Source organism: Syzygium oleosum, unplaced genomic scaffold, assembly GCF_021117445.2.
Source record: "Syzygium oleosum isolate NSW1041296 unplaced genomic scaffold, Sole_v2.1 Sole_v2.04, whole genome shotgun sequence".
Taxonomy (NCBI): domain Eukaryota; kingdom Viridiplantae; phylum Streptophyta; class Magnoliopsida; order Myrtales; family Myrtaceae; genus Syzygium; species Syzygium oleosum.
The window spans coordinates 4,105,400-4,114,123 of NW_026607488.1; the positions used below are offsets into that span (position 1 = coordinate 4,105,400).

An 8,724-nucleotide genomic window follows, 5' to 3' on the forward strand; every position below is an offset into this window, starting at 1 on the left:
ATATAAAAGATTATATGTAAATTAAGGACAAATTGATGCCAAAAGTTTGTCTGCGGTACATTGATGCTAGAGCTATAATGAAATTAATATTATTTTTTATTTCCTCATTCGTTAATGATAAAGTTAGTTGGAGCTATTTCTAGCAAAAAAAAAAAAAGTTAGTTGGAGCTATTGCCTTATTTTAATTATTGTTGTAATTACCATATAGTTTAATGGGATAATATTTATGCGGTTGCCCAACTCAACCACTGTCCCCCACTCCGCTTACTTTTCTATTTGTAAGTGTTTTTGGCCAATTTCAATTGGTAGATGTCTATTCGTTGCTCGAGTCTCGGACTATATTATATTATTCCAAATATTGGTGTCGAATTGAATTTTCACAAGGAAAATACAATAATATGCAGAAAACTATAACAAATCAAGTTATCACATCAATCAAATCCTCCACTAGAGTTTCTGTGAAATTTTATCTAAAGTAAATTTGTACCCTATCATGTAGGTGTATTCTCTGATTAAAAAAAACATGAGACATTGAAAATGCAATGTCTATTGAATGATAACAGAAGTACATGCAACATTTCCAGCACGTCAAAATACCTTGCATTAATAAAAAACATGAAAGCATAAAAGTAAATGTAAATTCATCTCTCTCAATAGATTTCCTTAATTTTATCGAAATATTCACCTTTATGCCATCGACTTGTTGTGGTAAAGCGAGCAAACTATTTGTGTGGGATTTTCTTGAGAGTAAAATGGTATAAAGGTGAAATCTATAGTTTGTAATCTATCGGCAAATATCTTATCTATGAAAGCAATTTTTATGAATTAATACTCAAAGAATAATTAAATGAGTTTACTGGCATTATTAAAGAACCAAACAAGGCAAGTAGAGATAAGTGACTATTCATATCCATATTCATACTCATGTTTATTTTACGCATTCATATCTTGCTCATGTGTGCATATTCATATTCATATTCCTCTCATGCTTACTTTACGTATTGTTTTATTTAGATATTAACAAAATTCAATAATGCGTATGTTGCATACATTTTTACTGTTCATAAGGAATTTTCTTTTTTAAAAAGTATTTAATTAACTATTTCTAGCTCTTTGAAGACTTTGGAATTCTTAACAGAAGTTATTAGGTCATCTATTATTGAAGCTAATGGGTAAATATATCTGACGGAAGTTCCGAATTAAACAAAGTCCTTATTTATCTAATTAACATTCGAACTGTTAACTTCGATGGTCAGACTTATATCAAACATTATGTGTAATTGCTCAAAACCTCTGGAACTTTAGCTCCCTCGCGCATTATCTTTGCACTTTGATAATATTTACCTTCCTAAACTTTGGCACTGTTGCACAGTAGCATGCAAACTTTGAAAAGTCATAGATTTTTCTCCAAACTTTCATCATTGTTTCAAGCATTACTTTTTCTGTTCGTGTGGCCGTTAAATGTTAACTGAAAATGGACTAACTCATTTTGAACATAATAGCATCTACTACATGGTTTATAAAGTTAAGAAAAATGGAGAATGATGCATGATTGATAAAATTATTTGAGAAAATTCGATGAAGAAAAGTCAGTCCATTTTAGGTAATACTTAACAGCTATGCAGACAGAAAAACTTATGGATGTAACACAATTTGAAGTTTTTATTTGGGTGGGACGAAGGTGGGGAGGTAATTTATAACTTTTGAAAGTTTGCAGGCTATAACGCAACAGTGTCAAAGTTCAAGAGGGCCATTATTCCTAAACATTATGACATCAAAACGACACATATCATATTATATAATATCCAACACTAAATTATATAACAAGAAATAAATATAAACATGCAATTTATAATACTTGTATTTGTGTATTATTTAATTCATACAAGAAAACATTTCAAATTAAAAAGAACATGTTGAAGGAACACTAATGTATTTGAAATTATTTAAAGATCATCTCTGATAAATTTTCGTCTTTTGATTAAATAAATGTTTTCATCCGTGTAAATTTCAGAGCAGTAGTTAACTTTTTACAGTTTGTCTAGTTTTACCGAATCATATCATCAAACTGAGATTAGAACAAATAAATCTACAAACCTATGCATTCATGAATGTCTACTTTAATGAAGAAGATGTCGCACCTCGTCTGGCTTGGATTCAAAGTTAGATGTATCCAGAAGGACCTTCTCTTTGTAATGCTTCAAAGAAATTTTAGATGGGTCGATCTGAGTAGAATCTTTGATAAAGTCTCCACACCCCTGTATTTTGACGAGGCAGTTATTTGGTATATTCGCGCAAGATACATCAAGCAACCTTCGCAATGACGTGCACCCTCCAACATTCAAGGATTTCATAGAGACTAGCTCATTTAGGCCCTCAACATCAGTAAGTACATTACAATATTCGATTCTCAAAGTCTCTAGGTTCTTCAAGTATGATAACCCACTTATTCTTGTTAGAGATTTGCACTCATCAACACTCAAGTATTCCAATGATTCTAAAAGACCCACAACTTGTATCTCAACTAGCTCTGGACATTTTGACACATCCACTTGCCGCAGCTTCCTTAGTTCCAAAGGAATAGATAATCTCTGAAGCCCTACACAATGCACAACATTGAATCTCTCCAGTCGTCAGAGTCCCTCGAGTGGAATGTCTTCCACTTCAAACCGACATAACTTTAAATTTGACAAATTTCTCCAACTCCAGTCAGAGGACGGAAGCTGGACGAGGGGTTTTGGGTCTAGGCCAGACAAAGTAAGCTCTTCCAGATGAGAAATAGAAGCCAACTCTGGAGGTGCAGGGATTCTAGATGGAGATCTAAAATCGTTGATAGAGTCTCCACACCACGTTATATTGCCAACGCAATCATCTAGTATTTTTGTGCAAAATGCATCCATCAACCATCTCAATGACGTGCACCTTTCGACTCTCAAGGATTTCAGAGACTCTAGCTCGTCAAGGCCCTCAACGTTAGTAAGTACATTGCACTTTCTGATTCTCAAAGTCTCCAGGTTCTTCTAGTATGATAGCCCACTTATTCTTGTCAGAGATTTGCACTCATTAATACCCCAGTGTTCCAATCATTTCGAAAGACCCACAACTTGTAAATCAACAAGCTCCCGACAACCTGACACATCCACTTGCTGTAGCTTCCTTAGTTCCGAAGGAATGGATAATCTCTGAAGCCGTAGACAATCGTAAAAAGTTAATATCTCCAGTCGTGGAAGTCCCTCGAGCGGAATTTCTTCCACTTCGCAACAATCGATTACTAAAGTCGACAAATTTCTCCAACTCCAGTCGGAGGATGGAAGCTGTACGAGGGGTTTCAAGTCTAGGTGTTTCAAAACAAGCTCTTCCATATGAGAAAGAGAAGCCAACTCTGGAGGTGCAGGGACGTTTAACAGATTTAATTTTAACTTTTTCAGTCTAGATAACCTCCCAATCCAGCTTAATTTGCATCCTGTGCTTAGCTTTGCTTCGTCTGTAATACGAGAGCCATCACTTAGTTGTAGTTCAACCAAATTAGTAAGATTCGACAGACTAGGGACTGAGAGCAACGATTTAGATCGAACCAGTAGACAAGTCAAACTCGTGGGAAGCTCTGACAACTCTTAATCTCATTACAATTTGATAAGTTGAGTGTTTGGAGGTGATGAAGCCTGTTGATTGTCCTTGGAATTCCACAAATACGGGTGTACCTTAAATTTAAGATTTTTAAAGATCACAATTCTCCAATTTCAATGGGAACTTCCCCTTTCACTTCATAGCATCCAGATAGATCCAGCTCTTCAAGATTTTCCAACGTGCTAATACCACTAGGTAATTGCCAAACACGATCCTTTGGAGAATATGATCCATTTATTGATAAACGCAATATGCGTAATGATTTTAGCTTTCCAATGGGGTTGGGAAGTTCCCTTGTCCTCGTGTCTATTAGAAGAAAAGACTCAAGTTTCACTAGTCCTTCAATGGAGTTTGGAAGTTTGGTAATGCCCGTACGTGATAAGTCTAACTCTATCAATGAGGTTAAATTCCTAAAGAAGTCTGGAAGTTCTCCCAACCCAGAGCGTCCCTGCAACGAGAAGCGCGTAAGGTTCACTAGTGCCCCCACCTCTTCAAGCAAATCGGTAAGACCTGTGCACAGTTCAATCTCTAACTCAATTAATGAATGAAAATCTCCAATGAAGCTTTCGATTCTCTTTAGCGTGCTGTAACGTGCAAGGGTCAACCTCTCTAAACTCAAGCATTTAGAGAAGTCTGGCATTGTCGTTATGCCATGACACCCAGTAAGTGATAGAACTTTCAATTTCTGTGCCTTCTACAAAAATGGATGGCATGTCAAGTTTAAGAACCATTGCATAGCACACACTAGGACTACTAGACTAGAAACATGTAACTTACCTTGATCAATTCCCATGCTTTTGAATCATCCGTAAAGTCATTCATGTCGAGTTTAAATACAAGAAGATGCTCCAAATACATACTGTCTGCCCTAAAATCTTGGTGAGGAGAATGCCAAGAAATCCATCTCAACTTAGAACGACACTTTGCAAAGTCCCCCGCAAAAGTTCCATTGCCTAACTTGAGTAATCTTAGGTTTTTTAACCTTTCAAGCTCTTCATTTGTGATCTCTACGGAATCATCCAATCCATCTATCTCAAGCACTTGAACCTTGTCCTGCCTCTGCACATGATATTTTCCAATGATGTGAGGAAGTTCGTCAACTTCCAGCCACTATGTTTAATAATTCGAATGGGCAGGAAAAAATTATAAAGATCATAAACAAATAATGGGATGTTTCTCACTTACCTCTTCACTTCTTATGATTTGGAGGGCCTCTTTTGCAATCCACAACCTACTCCAATTTCCAAGGTCACTTGGACTTTCTTGACGGACAATTTGCCTTCCCAGTTCTTTTAGTTGATCATGCATCCAGAACTTATCATCATCTAGTATCTTTATCAAGCACCTACTGATGAGGGCATCAATTCCTCTTTCGGGATAAAATTCACTGCCGGCCCACATGTAAATTGCATTAGTCTTCTTCTCATTGAAAAAGAAGCATGCTATATCGAGAAAAATTTGTTGCGAATATTCGTCTAGATTATCATAGCTAATCCTCAACTTCTTTAGGATCTCTTCCTCAGGTACATTCCTTAATCTGATTGACGTCTCTTCCCAAAATGCTTTGTTTTTCCCATTAAGTAACGAACCTATCACTTTAATTGCCAAAGGAAGTCCTCCCGTCTGTGAGATAATTTCACTTGAAAGTCGATGATAATCATCTGAAGGACAATCTCTACCAAAGGCATCCCGACGAAAGAGCTGAAGTGCAAAATTAGTATCCATCTTCAACATCTCATACGGTAGAATTTTACCTTCAAATCCCTCAACTTCCAAAATACTTGTGTTTCTTGTTGTGATGATTATCCTAGATCCTGAATTTAATGGAGAATTTCCTATTAGTTTCTTAATGTGCTCTTTATTATCAACATCATTCAGAACCACAATGACCTTCTTAGTGCGTAGTGTGTCTCCAATCCTCCTCATTCCTTTTTCACTATCCTCAATATTTTCCACAAATCCAATGTCAGATAATAATTTCTTCTGCAACCAAATTATGCCCTTTTCAGTCAACAAGGTTTCTCGAACTTTCTCAAGGAAGCTACAATATTTTCCAAAGTGAAAAGACAGTTGATCGAAAACAACTGTGGCAATAGTGGTTTTACGATGCCACCCATTTCGTAAATTCCAATGAGCCATACATCATGATGGTTGAGATCTAATAACTCTTTCAAGACTTTTACCCGGTCATCAAGTCCAATAAAATCTTCAATCACTGATTTTTGTTTTATCTCCAGCATCTCCAATACCTTTTCAACGATTGATTTGACAATCTTTGCTTGGCTGCCATGTACCAAAGTCCTTTCATGAGTTGAGTAAATTAATTTCATACCCAAGCATCACACATGTATTGTCAAAATTTTAACTGGAAAAGATCGAAGTGCATCACGAACAATATATAAATATAATGAATAATCACTATAGGCTAATTTAGTAGAACTCACTTCATATGTTTTTCATATATGACTATGAAATTTCTGAAAACTATAGTATTAGCTTACAGGATGGCAAAAGATATCATGTGGTTACTATATCGTGCAAAAGCAAAATTCCGGCATTTATAGCTAAGCCTAGGAAAAATTTCAGCACTCGTACTTGGACAATCATGAACCGAGATAATGTGGACAAATGCAACATCATCCATTGAACATTGAAATTTAGTGAAGAAAAATATAATGCCGAAACCTGAAACTATTTCCTAGCGCCAGCAACTGTTGTAACATTTGTATTGTTTAACTTTTGCATGTAAGTCTTCCAGGATCTGATTATGTCAAGTATAATGGCATTTAAAGAGCCGTTTCACATTAAGGTTTGTGCAAAATTGAAACTCGAGAGACCTGGCTCCCATGGGATAAACTTGGTGGTTAAGGGACGAAGATACATGTATGGATTTGGCGCAAAACATAGGTTTGATTCTCCATAATATCAAGCGCAAACATTCCTACGTTTAGGCAACCTATTTGTGCTTTGGCTTGCACCTTACTTGGTCCATAGAGTTGGTAGGATAAGTCATAGTTTTCGGAATGCCTATTTAAGGTGGACTTCCTTGTTAATATCAAAACAAAATGGAGAAGCCCTGTCAGTTTGCTTCCAATAGCTCCATCGTTTGGTTAAAAATTCAAGATTCTCAAGCGGCACGTTGGGCACATTGACTACATAACACAAAAGCACAAGAGATTGCCCACTCTAATTTTTTTTTGCAAAAACATTGGAGAAGCTAATGGGCGCCCACATGCTATAATAATGCATTCTAGGTGTTAATTCACCATATGGTACATTTAAATTTATCAATTGACAGCCAAGTTATGTGTTGTTATATTAAGTTTTTTACGTACATGCCATGCGATGACCCCCAAAACAAGATACAAATGCCATGCGGGGGGTTATTTCACTGCCATGTTGCGCCCCAACTCATCGACATGGCCCAGCATTCAATTCCATTACTTTGGATTTCAGCAGAAGGGCGATTACTAGTTCGCCTAAGACAACGCTGAGGAACGTGAAAAGGAAAACAATAAGGAGATATTGCTAAAACCATTTTCACGCAAATCAATTTTCATCTTCACATGACGTAATATGCAAATTGAATCCCTGAGTTCTCACATTTTTTTTCAGGTTGCATCTGTCGCACTAACATTAATCCAATTGCCATTTTCTTCTTAATATCAAACTCACCATCTTTCGCGGCCTGCCTGTCACCGTTGACCTACAGCGGCCGCCTGTCCTCGGCGGCTGTCTACAGGCCCGGTGCTCGTACTAGCACAAAGTTCCGGCACCCCTCTACACCGTGTGTCCCTTCTCTCTCTCTCTCTCTCTCTCTCTCTCTCTCTCTCTCTCTCTCTCTCTCACGCAGCCACTCCACTCAGAGGCCTCCACGTTATCGCCAACGTCTCTGAGGTCAGCTGGCAGTCGCATCAGCACTTCAGATCGAGGTAGCCCAGTTCGGATTTGGACCTCCCGCAAGCTCCCCAGAGCTTGAGGCCCCAAGATGATAGTCCTCTGATTCTTATGTGTTGTCAGGATGCTCTCAATTCTATTGAATATTTAGACATGATCTTTCTTCACTAAATCTTAGTTTCCTTGTGTAATTAGTGTTTCTTGAGGAGCACTCAATCTGTGTAAAGTAAAGCCGGCACTACGAGATATGTAAAATCAAGCAGAGGATGTAAAGTTGAATGAGAGCAGCAATTGGAGGTGGTTTTAAATATTATCCGATGAATAAATTAGAAGAAATTATTTGACTAGACAATGGTGTATTCCCTAAAACGGAAAAAGAAGAAATAGGAAGGGATATTCAAAGAAAATTACCCTTGGTCCTTTTTCACGTTCCCCTTGATTTCATCAACCTCTGCAAGCGACTTTCTCCATGCCTCGACTTCGTTGGGAAACTCCTTCGTATGTTCCAGTAAAGCATTGCTATGTGGGAGAGTCTTGAGTTTAACATCCTTAGGTTCCACGTGGAAAAAAATGGGAAGGATACTTTTTTGACCCTTTGACTTATACACATTATCTACTATGTGCGCAAGCTCACGGAGGCACTATTTACTGAAAGCATAAGTTTGGGAGAAGATGAGTATGTAGAGTATGGAGTTGTCGATAGCTCGTAGAAGCTCTCCGCCAATGACTTCCCCGACACGAAGTTCTTCATCGTCTCTAAAAACACGGACTCCTACATGTAACAAGCCGTGGTAGAGAAAATCGGTCAAACCATAGCGTGTATCGGTTCCTCTAAAATTCAGGAACACTTGGTACTCACTTCCTAATGCTTGTGCAGCATCACTACTCGTTCCAGCCTCTGAGTTTGCCATAGCTAGAAAGCTCATTACTTCCAGATACCTCTCTCTCCCCTAAAGAGAAAAAAAAAAAAAGTTGGTGTGGCGTGGCCTAGCTAAGAAATGAGCTGAGGTTTTCGATATGAACAATGAGTGCCAATACCTAAAATACTTCGCCGGCTCATTTTAAAATCAAATTGAATTTGTCTATTTCCCACTAACGTTCGGCGATACCAAGTTGACACCAGTTAAGGTGACCAAGACTTTTTAACAAGTTTGGAAATTTTAAAGACTCCTTGGGAGACCATAAAGACCAATCAAAAGT

General features: G+C 37.6%; 1 pseudogene; it reads right to left on the minus strand.

The window, feature by feature from the left end:
• Positions 1-2,120: 2,120 nt before the first annotated feature.
• Positions 2,121-8,435, minus strand: LOC115674334 (disease resistance protein L6-like; annotated as a pseudogene).
• Positions 8,436-8,724: the final 289 nt, after the last annotated feature.